This window comes from Harpia harpyja, chromosome 23 (assembly GCF_026419915.1).
Source record: "Harpia harpyja isolate bHarHar1 chromosome 23, bHarHar1 primary haplotype, whole genome shotgun sequence".
Lineage (NCBI taxonomy): Eukaryota > Metazoa > Chordata > Aves > Accipitriformes > Accipitridae > Harpia > Harpia harpyja.
The window spans coordinates 11,519,341-11,534,501 of record NC_068962.1 but is presented as its reverse complement, the minus strand read 5'-3'; the positions used below and the strand labels follow the sequence as shown (position 1 = coordinate 11,534,501).

At 38.5% G+C, this 15,161-nt stretch overlaps 1 protein-coding gene across 3 annotated transcripts in view; it reads right to left on the bottom strand.

Moving 5' to 3' along the window:
* PAWR (pro-apoptotic WT1 regulator) overlaps window positions 1-15,161 on the bottom strand; it is an 83,946-nt gene that overhangs the window by 41,906 nt on the left and 26,879 nt on the right. The window lies entirely within an intron of this gene.

Sequence of the window (15,161 nt, the reverse complement as noted above, 5' to 3'; positions counted from 1 at the left end):
GAAGCTCCCCAAAAATTTGACCACAACATCACAAGCTATTTGCCAGCATTCTGCATTAAAACAAGAGGTGTGTGAGACCTAGTTACAAAAACACAGGGAACTAACCATTCTAATACCTCAGAAAAAGCTTCTAGATTAATGTGCAATTGCTTGGGAAACAGAGAACAGGGCTACAAGAGAACAAAGATGAATGTCAAATTACTTCAATGGAAGTTTCTAACACACAAAACCCAAAATCACTATTCTGAGGCTTAGATACTGACAACCTCTGATATCTTATCCAAGGGATACAAAACTAGTCAAAAGCATATAATGAGAATGCTGGATGTAGTATTTTTTATTTTTTAAAAAGAAAACCAGTGTTATTTACTAGCTGAAAATAGCACTAGCATACAAAAAACTAACTTTAGCTGCTCCAAAGCAAACACTACAGTGATAGAAGTGCTAGAAAACTGACAAACCAGAAACTTACATGTTTCCAAAAGTGAACATAATAAAGAGAACATAAGTGAACCTGAATGAAGGCCATTTAAATTCTCTACAGCACTCATGGCAGAATACTAATGCAATTTCACCAGACTACTTATAACCAACATTTTAATGCAACTGGTGTAGACCTGTCTACTTCTATCACTAGAAACAGGCATATTTGAAAGATTATTACAGCTGAATCATTATATATTCAAAAAGACTTTCAGTAACTGGTCTTTTCAAATAAAATAATTATAAGTAAGTATTTAATTTGGTTCTCTCAGGTCCATTTTTAACAAAGCCTTTAAAAAACACTGTCATGGCACATTCTAGGAGATCATCTTTAAATCAACATCCTCTATCTTTTATCAACTGTAAGGCTTAAAAATTTTGGTTACATAAGCTTAAGTCTGTATCCTAATTTATCCCATTATCCTAATAATCCATTCTGAAGTGACAAAATAAGAAATAACGAGCCACTACTGTGACAAGAAATGGAGTAATCTTCAGCTCTTACAAAACTAGTCTTGTTCCAAAAGAACTACGAGGCTCACAGAAGGTAGCACATAAGACTAATGTCATGCGGATGAAGAATGATAGTGTGTTAGAAAAACAGGAAAACTTCTGGATTGTTCTGCTGGTCTCCAAGTTGTTCATTTAAGAGAATGGAGATCCCAGATAAACTCAAAGGAAAGAGACAGCTTGACATGCGTTTGAAATAGCTGCCTCTAACAAGTGTAGGAGAAAACCAACTGCAGACAGAAGAGACCAGTAATCTTCACACAACTCAAAAAAGCTTTGCATTTTCAAGGAACAACATTCTTTAAGGAGAAGCATAAAGCTCAAATTACAATACCGTAGGTTAAAAAAAAAAAAGTCTTTGTGGCGACTAAGTAGACAAGTGCTCCTTTCTTCACAAATTCTCTCCTTCTTCAGATACATGCTTCTCACAAGCCTTCCAGAGACCATCAGCATTCCACAGAAATATTTTTCTCTGAATACAGTTACATCTGTGAGGAAGAATGTTCTTCTCTCTTTCGATATAAGATCACCTGCTACTAACTATTCTCTTAGCAGTTTTGGACAGGAACAACATGTCATCATCCGATACGAAATTTCCAGCCACAAAATTTTAAACTAAGCATTTCAGTTAGGATTTGCCAGCGATGCCCATTCCCACCCTTTCCCTTCTTCTCAGGAAGGTCCAAGATCACAAAAGACTGCTAATCTATACCATCAAAAGGTATTCAACCCCCCCAAATAATTTGTATTTCCAAAGTTAAAGGCTTTCTTCCCAAGCAGTGACCAGTTAGATAAGCAGTTTATGTAAATCTAATTTGGAGCATATAACCTCTGCTTTAAAGGCTACTGGGACTTGCTCCCACTCGTTTCCCCCTCACTGGAGCAGGCACCAAGCCAGCTGGGTCCAACACATGTTTGAGTGGTGAGAACCACAGAAGCAGCGGGTTTTTATTTCTTGTTATAGATGAGGTAGAAGAGTCATGGACAGGTTGATCCTCACCGTTTGCAGCCCATGTGGTGCATTTGGCTAGGGTTGCCAATGCCTTCCTGCCCTAAAGCAGATTACTAGTCACTGTCAAGGACCTTCTCTGGTTTCCCAAACACAAAGGTTATGCACCCCTTCCAAACATACAGACAGGCGCATACCCGCACACTAATGTAAACCACGTCCATGAAATGCCTGCTGAGCACAAGTCAACATGATAACTACGGAATTTTAACATTTTACTGCTTTTTATTGAAGTTCTTAAGTTTTGTTTCAATAAGCATTAGCCTTAATAAGGAAATCCATTTCTTTTGTCTCACGATGAAATAGGCTTTCTTACGCAAAATACTACTTTACATTCAATATCCTGCTTATGCACTTCTCCATCAGCTTCAGTTAGATAGCTAATCTTAATGCTATTTATATTCTAAGCTAACTTTTAGAGTAATAAAAATCAATAAAAGCCAAGTTTCAGTTGCTAGATTAATTATTATTGAAAAATTTAAAAAGTCCAAAGTGTTGTTACACACTTTAAAAGCCATTTTTGTTCAAACTGCCCTGCAGCTGAAACCGCCTCAGCCCACAGGACATTTCAGTCAGACGGATTACTGTGTCGCTCGCATTGCAGGCTTCTCTCAACTGCTACACTTTGCTTTAGAAACTAGTTTCACATCATTGAAAAAGACATAAATGCAGTAATTACTTTCTCTGTCAGCACAGCGGAGAAATGGACCTGTAACCACCGAGGTATAATTCTGACCCATTATATAATTCTCTCTGTCCATTCCCTTCCCCCTGCTTTTTTATTTTGCTGCTAGGCACATACCATTTGAGATTCTTATTTTCCATTAAAATCATCTGAGTTTTGTACAGCAGATATTCAATGTGACATTCCCACATCTGATCTTAATATAAGGAATCCACAGAAATTCTTTAGGTTTTCTAGCATTTCAGTAAATGTTTGAAGCTGTAGTATAAACATTTTTCTGTAAACCTCCAGTATGGAAAATACAAGCAGAATAAGATGCTTTCAAAAGAATCAGACTGATGAAAGAAACAGCCACAAAGATATCCCCACATTCCAGCGCACCACCAGCCTGCAGTTTAAGGAGACGTTGTACAAAGAACATTTCTAATGATTCACTGCTTTGCTTCCTATAAACATTTGTGCATTGCTAATAACAAACAAAAATTGGGGAGGGACTGCCTTTTCCATGAAAACAAGCAGTACTCCTACATGCAAAAGATCAGATTCTGAGCACACACAAGCTGCTCTTGCCACAAGAAATGGTGCTGAGTCAAAATGTCGCTATCCCCATCCCCCTTCCTGCACCAACTTGCTTTTTGCCTTGCACTTCTGCTGGCCAAGCACATATCTAAGAACTTCCCAGTTCATTTCATGAAAGGTCAGTCAGGTTAGTTTCAGCAGTTTTAATTACCCCAGCTGATTTTGCCTGAACCAGATACGAGCCCATTCAAACTATTTATTTCGCAAAACTCCAGGAATGGTTGCGCTGCATCAGCTTTTTAAAAATGATGAGCGCTTGAGATAATATATTTAACCAGTGTAGCAAGATGTGCAAGCAGATACTGTCAGTAAAACCCTGTGTTCAACTTCACATTCGGCAATAAATAGAATCTCTACAGCAAAAGCACCATCAGTTACCTTGACTTTTTTTTAGCTTCTTAACCATGCTAACAATCTAGGAGAGGAAACAAATCTAAGCTCCTTTCCACTGCCCCAAAACGACTTTGAACAATTAAAAAAATTTTTTTTATAATCAATTTTACCGCAAGGACATTTTCCATGTTTAGTAAGAGTTCAAAATGCACTATCACAAGTTCGTATCAAGATGCTGGGTAAGTGCAAAGGTTTCCATTAAATGTAAATATTTCCTAAAACCTTCAACAGTAGAAATACAAGACAAGACACAAGAATTGTTTTTAACTCTGAAAAAAATGTAACTAGGCAATTAACTACAATAAAATACATTTTGGGAATCAAAACTATTTTTCCCTCCGCTGATCATCCAGAAAAGCCTGCAAAAGTTAACCGCAAATAAAAGATTACTATTTTACACATCATTTCTTTATAATCACTCTTCTTACTGCAGCACTGGGAACCAAATGCTTCTTTGCTTTACCACGCACAGCTCTGATATCTGTTAAATACCATCTTCCTACCTCTTTGCACAGTATCAAACATTTCTGTCATCACCTCCCAAAATACACAGCAAAACAAGCAAAAATCCCAAACCTCAATGATGAGATTATAGTACATTTCCCCTTCAGAAGCACTATTTTTAATCATACTTTTTAAACACACTTTTATTACAGTGTCCAGACAATACCCAAAATATTTAAGTAAAACGGATTTACAGTAATATATTCTTTTATTAGAACAACGGGATAATTGGAAAAATTACGTCTTTTTCCCTAGGTTTTCATCAGGTTTAGCTTGCCTAAGTGCTTTTAATTTACAAGTCGGAAAACATCCTTATAGAGGTGAAAAGAGCTGATGTTATTCATAGGAACTATCTAAAATCTGCAAACAGTTTTATGGGTATGGACTACCCAGTAAAAGATTTTATTTTTTTAAGAATACTTGACCTTAATTCTCACATTAAGAGAGTCCAAAAAAGGGTACTGAACTCCAACACGTTATCTGAACGATCTTTGTGCACTTCTGAAAGTCTACATATCCAAATGGAGCAGTCCAATATCAACAATGAGCATGATCACAAGCATGGATTTTTAACCCAGAAAAAGAGTAAAGGCAGGAATCTTTGGTATCTGAGATCAAAAGAGACCTGAATGCAGCAATGGGTCAGTGACCAGCAGGTGGGCCAGAGCACAGCTGACTGCAGCCATAGGATGCGCTCATCCTTGACAGCACTGCCAACAAAGCAATCCAAAAAGATGAGCATCACTTAGAGGTCAGCGAGATGCACATCTTGCTCTACAAAACTCATAGTATTCATGATTATAAGTCACATTTACATTTTGGTTGAACTCTATCCTTTTCTCACCATAATGAGAATTTACAAGTGCCTACTTCGTATACTCAGTTGTATTTCAGAGCAAATACAAATTTGCAGTCATAAAATCCACTTAGAAATGTTTCTGGGGAAAAAAACCCAACATATTTGTCTGTATTAGAGCAAAATAACAAAGTACTTTGAATTCTTTTAAAGCTTTAAGTAAAACATCAACTACACCAACACCAGAATGTCAATTATCCTTCATTATAATAACAAAAAGCAGCTATGTTTGCAGTTTGTTATTCAGCAAAATACACTGTTTGGCCACCACTGTCTTCAAACATACCACAAGAATGAGTTCAAAAGTCAAATGTTTAACTTAAACTAATCGCCAAAAAATCCTTTATCGCAAGGCTTGTCACGAATGATTGGTGGAAATGCTCAATTTAACTACTTAGTACGTGATATTAATATTAAAGTCACAGAGTAGAATGCCAGGGATACAAGAGAAACTGCAAAAGACAAGCTATCTAGCATTATTAAAATCCTTCGAGAAAAAATGAAATAAAAAATATGGATTGGCAAGCTATCAGAATTAAGCACCAAACTATTTAATACTACAATCAAAGTTAGCATCTTAGAGCCTTTTCTGATTGATCACCACCTAAGAATGGAAATACTGAGCAGCAGAATTGACTGAAGATCATTATGCAAAGAAGTCAAACTGGTGACACCTGTTCCATGGGGAAATTATTATACAAACATAATGACGACTCATCCAAAAGCACCACCAATGCCTTGCTCTTAAAAAGAAAATAAAAAAACAATAGCAAATAAGGAGGCTAAGAGAAAAGCAGCCAAATCCTCTTCTTGCTGTCGGTATGCTCCACAGGCAGTTCCAGCCCACCTGACTTGCAGAACTACAAGGCCCAGACTTCAGATACAGCGCAGCTCTATGTGCTAGAAGACTGAAATTAAACATCCCGCTCCTCTTTGAAATTCCACACACTGCTCTTACCTCTATGCTCTAATCACATTTTGCTAGTGACAAGACATCTTTTCCTTTCTCTGCTGATAGTTTACATCTGGTATAGTGTTAATGAACACTACATTCTATACACAGAAATCACTAATAGCATTGAACATACAAATCGTATCTAAAAGTTACAGAAATGCTCCCCAAAATCACACACACTCACACAAAAATTTGCTCCAAAGTGGAGTCAGTCACCAAACCCATCTCCTTAGCCTCCTAATTAACATTCTGAAATGATGCATCCTACCTAATACAAAGATTGGAAACCAGTGGCTGAGCAGAAAAAATCTGGCAAAAAAAAGTTTGCCTGTTGCAGCCAGGAGGAAAAAAGAGAATTGTTGAGGATATTTGCACTGTTCACAGAAGAGCTAGTTCTCAGTTTGCATCATGCCATCCATGTTAGGAAACAACAATCACAGATTGCAAGAACAGAAAAGAGAACTCGTCCTGGATGTACAGAAAACAAGCTATAGTTTACAGACTTGATGCCTGCCTACACTATCTTTCTTGTAAAAATTGCTCCTGTATTAAATAGGATTCTGGGAGATACTGGTATTAGAGAGCATGTAAACTATCTGAAACGGGAGCAGTTTACCCACCCGGAACAATGGCTGAACAAAAGCCACTCAAAGAACAGTTAGTAAATGAAGTTAAAATGCCTGTAACCACTATCATTTTGACTTCCATTGCCATGTACTTCTGCCAAAACTAGGCAAATAGAAACAATGATCCAAAAGAGAGAAAGATGTATTGTCATGTAGATAAAGACCATACAGATTGAGCACCCTTCTCTTTAAAATCGAAAGAACAGCAGAGAAACAAATCTTGGAGAAGATTAGCACACTATTTTCAAAACATAAGTATTCCTTTTAAGGTGACCATGTAACATAGAAGGCATCCAATTCCTGTTTTCTTCCCTAGTACATCTATGGTATTTCTAAAAAGAAATAAAGATGAGATCAGTATTTGAGGAATGTTCTGAAAGGAGATCAAACAGGTTAATCAGTGTACTATATTTCTAACTATCCTATACTCTGAAGCATGCAGTTTGTAGCGATTTATATTGTCTGAATATCAGGTTGCATTTAAAGTGGGTTTTTTTTTTTAAAAATGCAGTACAGTGCCTTCATAGGTTTCTGCTCTCTTGCTTAACAGGCTAATTGTCATTTTTCTTTTTCTACCCAACTGAATCTCATTCAGTGTTTACACACAGTGGGTGTGGGATTGGTCAAACTAAACAAAGCCAAAGAGGCTGCTGACAACCAAGCGAGCACGGACAAGCCACGACAATAGACTCAGAACCAATTCCAAGGGAAAAAGAAAACTTCGGCACAATGCCTTTCTGAGACTTGTACTGCATTTCTCATTTGGGAGTGGGATCTTCTGAATCCGTAGAAAAGCTGATAAAAATATCAACCAGCTTCTCTGCTTTCCCAGCTGTTTCGAGTCCTCATACAAATAGCTGTTCTAACCGGACAGATATGAGGACTCTACACTCAGCCATGGGGCAGAAAGGGAGAGGAAGTACTGAAAAAGCACCTTAAACAGGATAGGCACATATCTGAATAAAAACTGTTGAATTTGACTTTCAAGGCAATAAATAAGGACTTTTAAAGCCCTCAGCACTGATGTCAGGAATACAGTACTGATCGAAACCATACAAGCAGACAAAGCATATCTGTAGTACTGAAGCCTGCTAGGATGGCAATACACAGGTAAGATCAAAAAAGTTTAAAGCTGCTGCTGCAGTCAATATTGTAACTATTTCTTGGGAGAACACCTTATACCTACAAATTAGTCCTAGAGACAATGCTGTGAAGCTGTTTCCCAGCCTAGACTTCTGAGATCATTCTTTAGCTCTGCATTTGGAAGGAAGACCACTTCCTCAGGGGCTCTGCCAACACGTTGGTTTTTTTTTATAAATGCTCGTATCAATGTCCAAGGCTCCTGATGGAAATCCAGTCCAGGTTCTCATAGTGCAATCCTATGCTCTAACAGCATGAAAGTCTTCTGTCACCAGCATTTGTAACCCTGCTTCTTATGGAAACTGTGCTCAGAAATCACAGGTCTTTTGTACCCATATTTTTTTGAATTCACTAGTGATGGGGGGATGAGGTGCGTGGTGGTAGTGCATTCCAGGCAGTAATAAATAATATTTAATAATAGATTAGTATCTTCAAGATATTAAAGTTGCACGTGTGGGTTTTTTTTTTTATTCAAGTTTGCTAAAAGTGAAAGATGCAGATTAGCTGCCACAGTAATTCAAGAGCCAGACAAAGCAGGCAGTTACCCTTCCACCTGAGCAGTCAGCGCTGTACACAGCCCTGAACCAGCTCAGCAGGTGTTTGACTCTTCCCATTCAAAGGCTCCGTGAGGAACTGAGGGAACTATAGTATTGACTTAGGAGTCAGGGGGAGAAAGCGTGGGAGACAGAAAGAGCTGTGGGAAAGGATGATAGAAAGAACATGTAGCTGATGCCTGGTGAGAGGGAGCTACTCAAGTAAACAGATTACAGTAGCAAAAATAAGCAAGCAGGCAAAGGACAAATCTGTTTCAATCGGTCTGAGAAGCAAAACTACGCATTATACTTTTTTGTGGTCTTTCTGTCGCTGTCAGAGTGATCTGCCTAGTTTCCCCTGCAGCACTCACCCAAAATCTTCACATTTTGATTACCAGGTCTAAGACAGAGCTGGACATACTCCGCTGCCAGAAGATAAGGAAAACTAAGACATCAGGATGGGAACATGCAGATAGACAAGACTTCACTGCTCAAGAGCATTTCATGTGCATGCTTTAAGCCCACAAAGCAGTACCAGCAGGTTCAAGAACCTCAGTACAAAAGTAGCATTTGAATATGGTGACCTCAGAACAGAGAAGAACATGCATAGACACAAAAACAAATCAGTCTAGGTGTGAGGAAATGTAGGATAGAATCGTAATGGGAGGAATGAGTCACGTCATACCTTTAGTTCAAAACAACTGCACTCACTGCAACCTTACACTAGTGTAACTCATTGCGTAAGAGAGCGATTGTGTATCTACAGCAAATCAAACCAGAATAAAGCAGGAATAAATAAAGCAGGGTAAATGCTGGATAAACAAAAGCTTATATTCACAAGTGCAGAAAAAGTTTGCACAAAAAAAGGCATTTTTCCATTAGTGTTTTTTAGATTGTTGACGGACTGATACAGTTTGGGGTTTTTTTAGCTATACAGTTACTTGCATGCAATACAGCATAAGTCTTGGCCAGGTCTTCAGCAACCAAGAAGTTCTTTGCATGTCAACAGGTCTACCTTTTCAGGCCAGACAGCTCAAGCACATCATTAAGATTTCGTCTTATACAGCATTTGTTATCTTGATTCATAACATGAACTATAACATGCATTCCTCAACTGTAAAATAGGAATAAAGGGTAAAGTCCTCTTTTCTGAAGTACTCAGAAATCTACCCATTAAAGGTGCTCAGGAAACTTTGTTACATGCTGACATGGATCTGCTCTGTGCTCCAGACCCAAGGCATTGGGACGGGTCTCCCTTGCTGAGGCACAGAATAAAAGGGCTATGACACCCCTCCCCCCCATTTTCTATTGAGTGTAAAGAGAGCCTGAGGTTAAGGTTAAGACTGATACACAAATTAACATGCATCGTCTTCTCCATGGTAACTGTTCACATGCGTTGTTTTCTGTAGACCAAACTGTGGTAAACACAAGGTAATTCACGCTTTACCATCCCCCAGTGCAAGGTAAACAATTTTACATATCCTGTAGGTAGCAGAGGGTAGGAGCATTCACACCGTTACCATGGAGCAGCCCTGAGCCATTCATGTGTCCAGCCCCACAGCCTTTCACTCCGACCAAAGAGGACAAGGAGAGGAATTAGCATGAGCTGACAACACTGGAGACGGAATTCAGAGCTCAATTCATCTCGTGCAATAACCTAGCACAGCCAAATGATACTTTAAATCAAGAAAAAAAAAATCTGTTATTAAGAAACTTAGTGACGAAAAAAACTTCCAAGGATAAAATGATGCTCCGGTACAGTAGGGGTCTTCAAGTTGTAAACAAGGGTGGGAGGGGGAACCAAACAAAACCAAAAACCAACAGCAACAACAAAATAAATCCCCCAGCCATTGCTACACTGGCACTCCAATCCAAGCCAGGGGAACGCAAGTGAGGAAGTATCCGAGGAGGAGCCAGGACTGAGGATTCTGTTAACGTTATTAAAACGTGCTTTTAATTTCTCAGACTACAAGCTAAAGCCTGTAATAATGTCACTTGGAAAACAGAAGGCTGAGTGAGCATCTGAGGGTGAAAAGGAATGTTTTCACAGGCGCAGTTAGTAAATACCACTGGCTCCTGCAGACATTCTTCCTTAAATGGAAATTAACATTGCTTTAGGTTAGAAACAAAATCTCTTGATACAATAGGAGTGATAGGCTAGCTATTAACCTTTTAGCACCTGCACTAAAAGATACAAAAATTAGCAGAAGGCTATATATATATATATAAAATAATAATTTTTTGTTCAATAAATATTTAAAACCTTTCCCCTCCCCTACCACGTGATTCTTGTCTGTAGATTTGGAAGAGTAAGGAATCCAAAACTCTCTTAAACGCTATTAAAACAATGTGGAAATAAAAAGTCTCTCTGCATATCTATAACTAACTGTATGAGGGCACTAGACAATTTAAAGAAAGGAAACTACGCCAGATAGAATCAGAACTGAACCTTCACCCTAAAGTTGAGCCAAACTTTATTTGGACACTGAAATAACTCTGCATTGCTTTGATTTTATTTTTACTTCCTATTTTTTATTTTCACATGCCCCCCTGCAATTGCTTTTTCCAGCCAAGAAAACAAGACTTCTCCCTCCCCCAAGATTCCTAACAAATTTAACATGATGGACAAGGGCTGGGGCTCCACAACTGCTTAAATTAGCCTGTGGCCATTTAGCAATACTCCAACTCTCCCCCTTTCCCCCTCCTGCCCATGGGCATCTACCAGCCCTCTGCATCACCTCCCCTAACACCGGCAAAACACGTCAGGGTAATTTATTTACTAGCAGAAAAAGTGAATAGTCTTTTGTACACCTTGGTCTAACTAACTACAGGATCAAATGAGTCCCAGGGTCAGCACAGGCGAGTCAGGTAAAAAGCAAGGAGCCAAAGCAGCCTGGACATGGAAAAGGTTAAACTCTCATAAAATTAAAACCTCAGCAATTCAAACCAGAGAAATATTGAAGTATTCATGTAAAAGTACATACTAATGTGGAACATTATTAACTATTTTGGGATATAAATAGTGTTCCTGATAATAGTAAACACCATCTATTTCTAAGGGGAAACAAACTATTGATTCAGATTTCAGAGCTCTGACACATGGCCAAGGTGACTTCTTTAACTTGCAGGTTGTACGGGCTACAGAACAGTTTTCCCCTTCTAACCTGCACGGCTGCTAATACTCTAAGTAGCAACAAGAAGACTACTACAGAGCTGCAGAGCTCATCCAGCCAGCCACTGGAAGTTTCACCACAATGCCATGCAATAGCATAGCCTCATGTTATGATTCCTAAGGTAAAAAAGCCCATCAGCAGTCAAGGACAGTGGATTAACATACTCCTTCTTACAGCTTGGCTCCACACACAGCTAGGCCCTTGTAATTGAAAGAAAACTGCAACATAAATATAAATGAGCCGAATGGAGAGACGAGACAGGCTGGACTTCTTAACGTGGCTTTTCTACCACAAACAGCATGAACTTAGAAATACCTACAGACTGGTCAAACAGCCCAGCCTCATCTTCTGCTCCTCCTGGAGCCTGCACTGCCCATTCTTCTGTCCCAGCACAATGTTTACCTATACGGGAACTGATCCCACTGTAAATTAATTCATCAAAACACAAAAATGTTATTTTCAGACCTGCCACTTCCCCTATTATAAAAGCAGGTGTCCCCACAGAACAAAAGGGATATAGCATAAGGACAGGAACCACTAGACCTGGCCTAACTCCTTGTGAAATTTGTATCGAATTACCCCCTCTCTTGGCACAGATATGCAAAAATGTCATTAAAATATGTATACCTTGTATACATAGCGTTCATGTTAGTAATTTCTCCTGCTAACATATGTGAGCATAGAGAACAATAATTTTAGGAAGAAATATCCATTGAAATCAAGACCACAAACATCGTAACACAGCTATTACACTACGCCCTGTGTACTACTGGTATTCTCTTACTACTGCTTTAAGTAAAGTTTTCCACATTTTTTTTAATGGAACTCCTTTTTCTTAAAACAATTAGAACTCTATTCACACTTCCATGATTTTTTTTCTTGTAATTCTGACATGGATTTGTAATAAGATAAAAAGAAGGTATCGTTAATTAAGCTGTAGTAGTTTATGCCTGAAATATAAGTCTGGCTGGCCTAGAATCTTTTCTGGCTGTGAATCTGAAAATGTGAAACAGCTAGGTTAACATTTGACTATCTTTATTTATATATAATAGGGTACCTTATTAACTGGATTTGGGGTAATAAAAGGCTTTGGCTCTCTTCTGTAGCTGCTTTTCAATTTATGGTTTGTGTTTGAAGACTGTTTTTAGAATGTGTGAGAAGGAAGACGTTAAGTACATCTATGCATTATCGTATCAAACACCCACAAAGGCTTTCACAGTCGTTCACCACTGATAAGAAATGCTGCAAGAAAGGATTTCTCCCAGAAGTCCAGTTAACATTATAAACAACCTATTGGGTCGGTGACAGCAAAAAATCACCTTGCAAATAGGATGCTAACTGATTCACTTATGCATCTCATTGAACTTAATAAGATTTTGTTGCAAAAACAACAAATACATTACACAGAAAAACCACAAACAAAAAACCACACACACAAAAGAAGGGCAGAGAGCAGTCTGCCTAGAAAAGCAATCTTCATCAGTGGAGATCTTAAAGAACACATCAGTGTCAGATAAATGTCAGGGATAACACAGGTACAAGGATCCTGTTGGGACAGGATGACAAACTAGATGATTCAAGGTCCCCTGCAGCCTTATTTTCTAGGATCTTATAACAGTACACTCTTTGCAGGAAAAGTTGCAGTAGCAACACATATAACAAGGATAACAAACTGCACCAAGAATGTATTTCTCCCCGCCAACCTTCATGCGTACATCCCACATAAACCAACTGAAGTTGCACAGCAAACCAGGAGAAGCAAGAATAAGAAGCAGCAGGGGAATTATGCGATTGCACCATCCAGCACGTATGGGACTGCAGCACTTTGGTTCTCATCAGAAGACATGGGCATACACATCAAGAACTCCCTAAGCAGAATATTGCTCTAATCTGGGAAGGTAACAGTATAAAAAAGGAACCAAAAGTTTGTTTTACACCTGCTTTGCTCTCAAACACATTCCCACTCATCCCTGCCAAGAAAGGATGTTGCGACGATTGGAGTGTTTCCCTGAATGAAGACAACTGCTCTTATGTAGTTTTGATGTACACACTTTTTTTTTTTAAAGCACAGAATATCAGTTCTTAAATTAACGTTTTTCCCCTCCTGACCTTATCCAATTGTCTGCACCATAGTAGTAACTTCAATTACTACTAGTCTGTTGTATCTACTGAAGAAACTGTGATCCATATCCATTTTCCCTGCTTGTTCAGTCAAAATTACTACCAAACTCTGCCTTCCTATTAACACAAGCTATTCACAAGAAGACTACAACAGACTTCTGTGGCTAGCATCTGCTGATCTAGATTTATGCTCCTGGATTTCCTTTTTTAATTGTAATCATAATTTTATGCTCAAATTCTCTGAAAACTCATCCAGTATTCCAAGGTTTCTTAGAAATCAGTATTACTGGACCAGAGACTACTTTGGTCAATTGCTTTGAGTGCAAGTTATCTGGACATGCTTATTTCCAAATGTTTGTCCTTACTGGAGATGAACTGACTCCCTGGAAAATCCTCTTTTGACATGAATAGTTATCCCCGTTTCCACCAGGCAGAAAACAGAAATATTTCTTGAACATGTGCTCCTAATGGCAAGCACTCAATGTAGCATAATAATACCAATCTAACCAGAAAGACATAACAACATGACTTAGATTATGACCAAATAATTGTTTGAGGAAAAAATGGCACGTTTAAGTGAGACGGGATCCTCCAAATGAAATGTAGCACTTGGCCAAGGCTATGCTACCAGACCTCTGAACTGAAAGGATTCATTTAAAGTATCCAAACTGTTTGAAACAAACCCCTTATTTTGCATTGTCATGGGCTAACAGCACACCCACTATCAGTAACTCTACTTTAAGTGAGAAAGGCAAGCAAGAGGCACAAAACTAACACCATCATAGCTGATGGCTGACCATAATCCCAAGTCTAAAGCACATCTCTCTGGCAGATGAATGCAGCTTCTGCTGGAAGAAGGACAGGTCCAACCCACTCCGTAGTGGTCACAGTTCTCAGTAACAGATGCTGCTTCCAGAAGAAATATCTGAAAGCCACCAGTTGAACCATCGATCTGTGTGTGGTGCAAAGTGCTGGAAACATTGGGGATTTATCTGACTGCACTGGCTTTGATACATTATACTTAATTTATAATCTTTTAAAGGAGAGACAACAAATGTAATTTTTTTTGTTTTTCTTTTTAATCAATCCAACAGTTTGTTTTATTTATTACACTCCTACAGTGCTTTAATTTGTGGTTTTCTTCAAATGCCACCCTCCACTCAGCTGCACCACTGGCGAAGCTAACCATGCTGAGCTTTTAGTTATTCAACAGTGTAGACTAAACATTTACCTCTATTTGCCACAAAGCACATGCACTATTATAGTCTATTCTTAAAGACAAAATTTTAATTGAAGTATTTGTAAAGAATGCCTATTTTGAAACACAGCTTTCAACTGCTCTGTGAAACCCTTTGGCAAGGATATTGTGCATTCCTAGGAGGATTTAAATTAGTTTGCTGCAGACCAAAACCTGGGTTACGGATAGTAACTTGGATACAGTCACACACACACACACACACAAAAGAGAACATTCTCATTCCTCCTGATCTTTTTCCTTGAAAAACACAACCATCAACATGCAATGTCCGTTTTAATAAGATAATGTGAGGGGGTTTTTGGTAAGTGAAAAATACTTACTGCAATACTGTTTCTA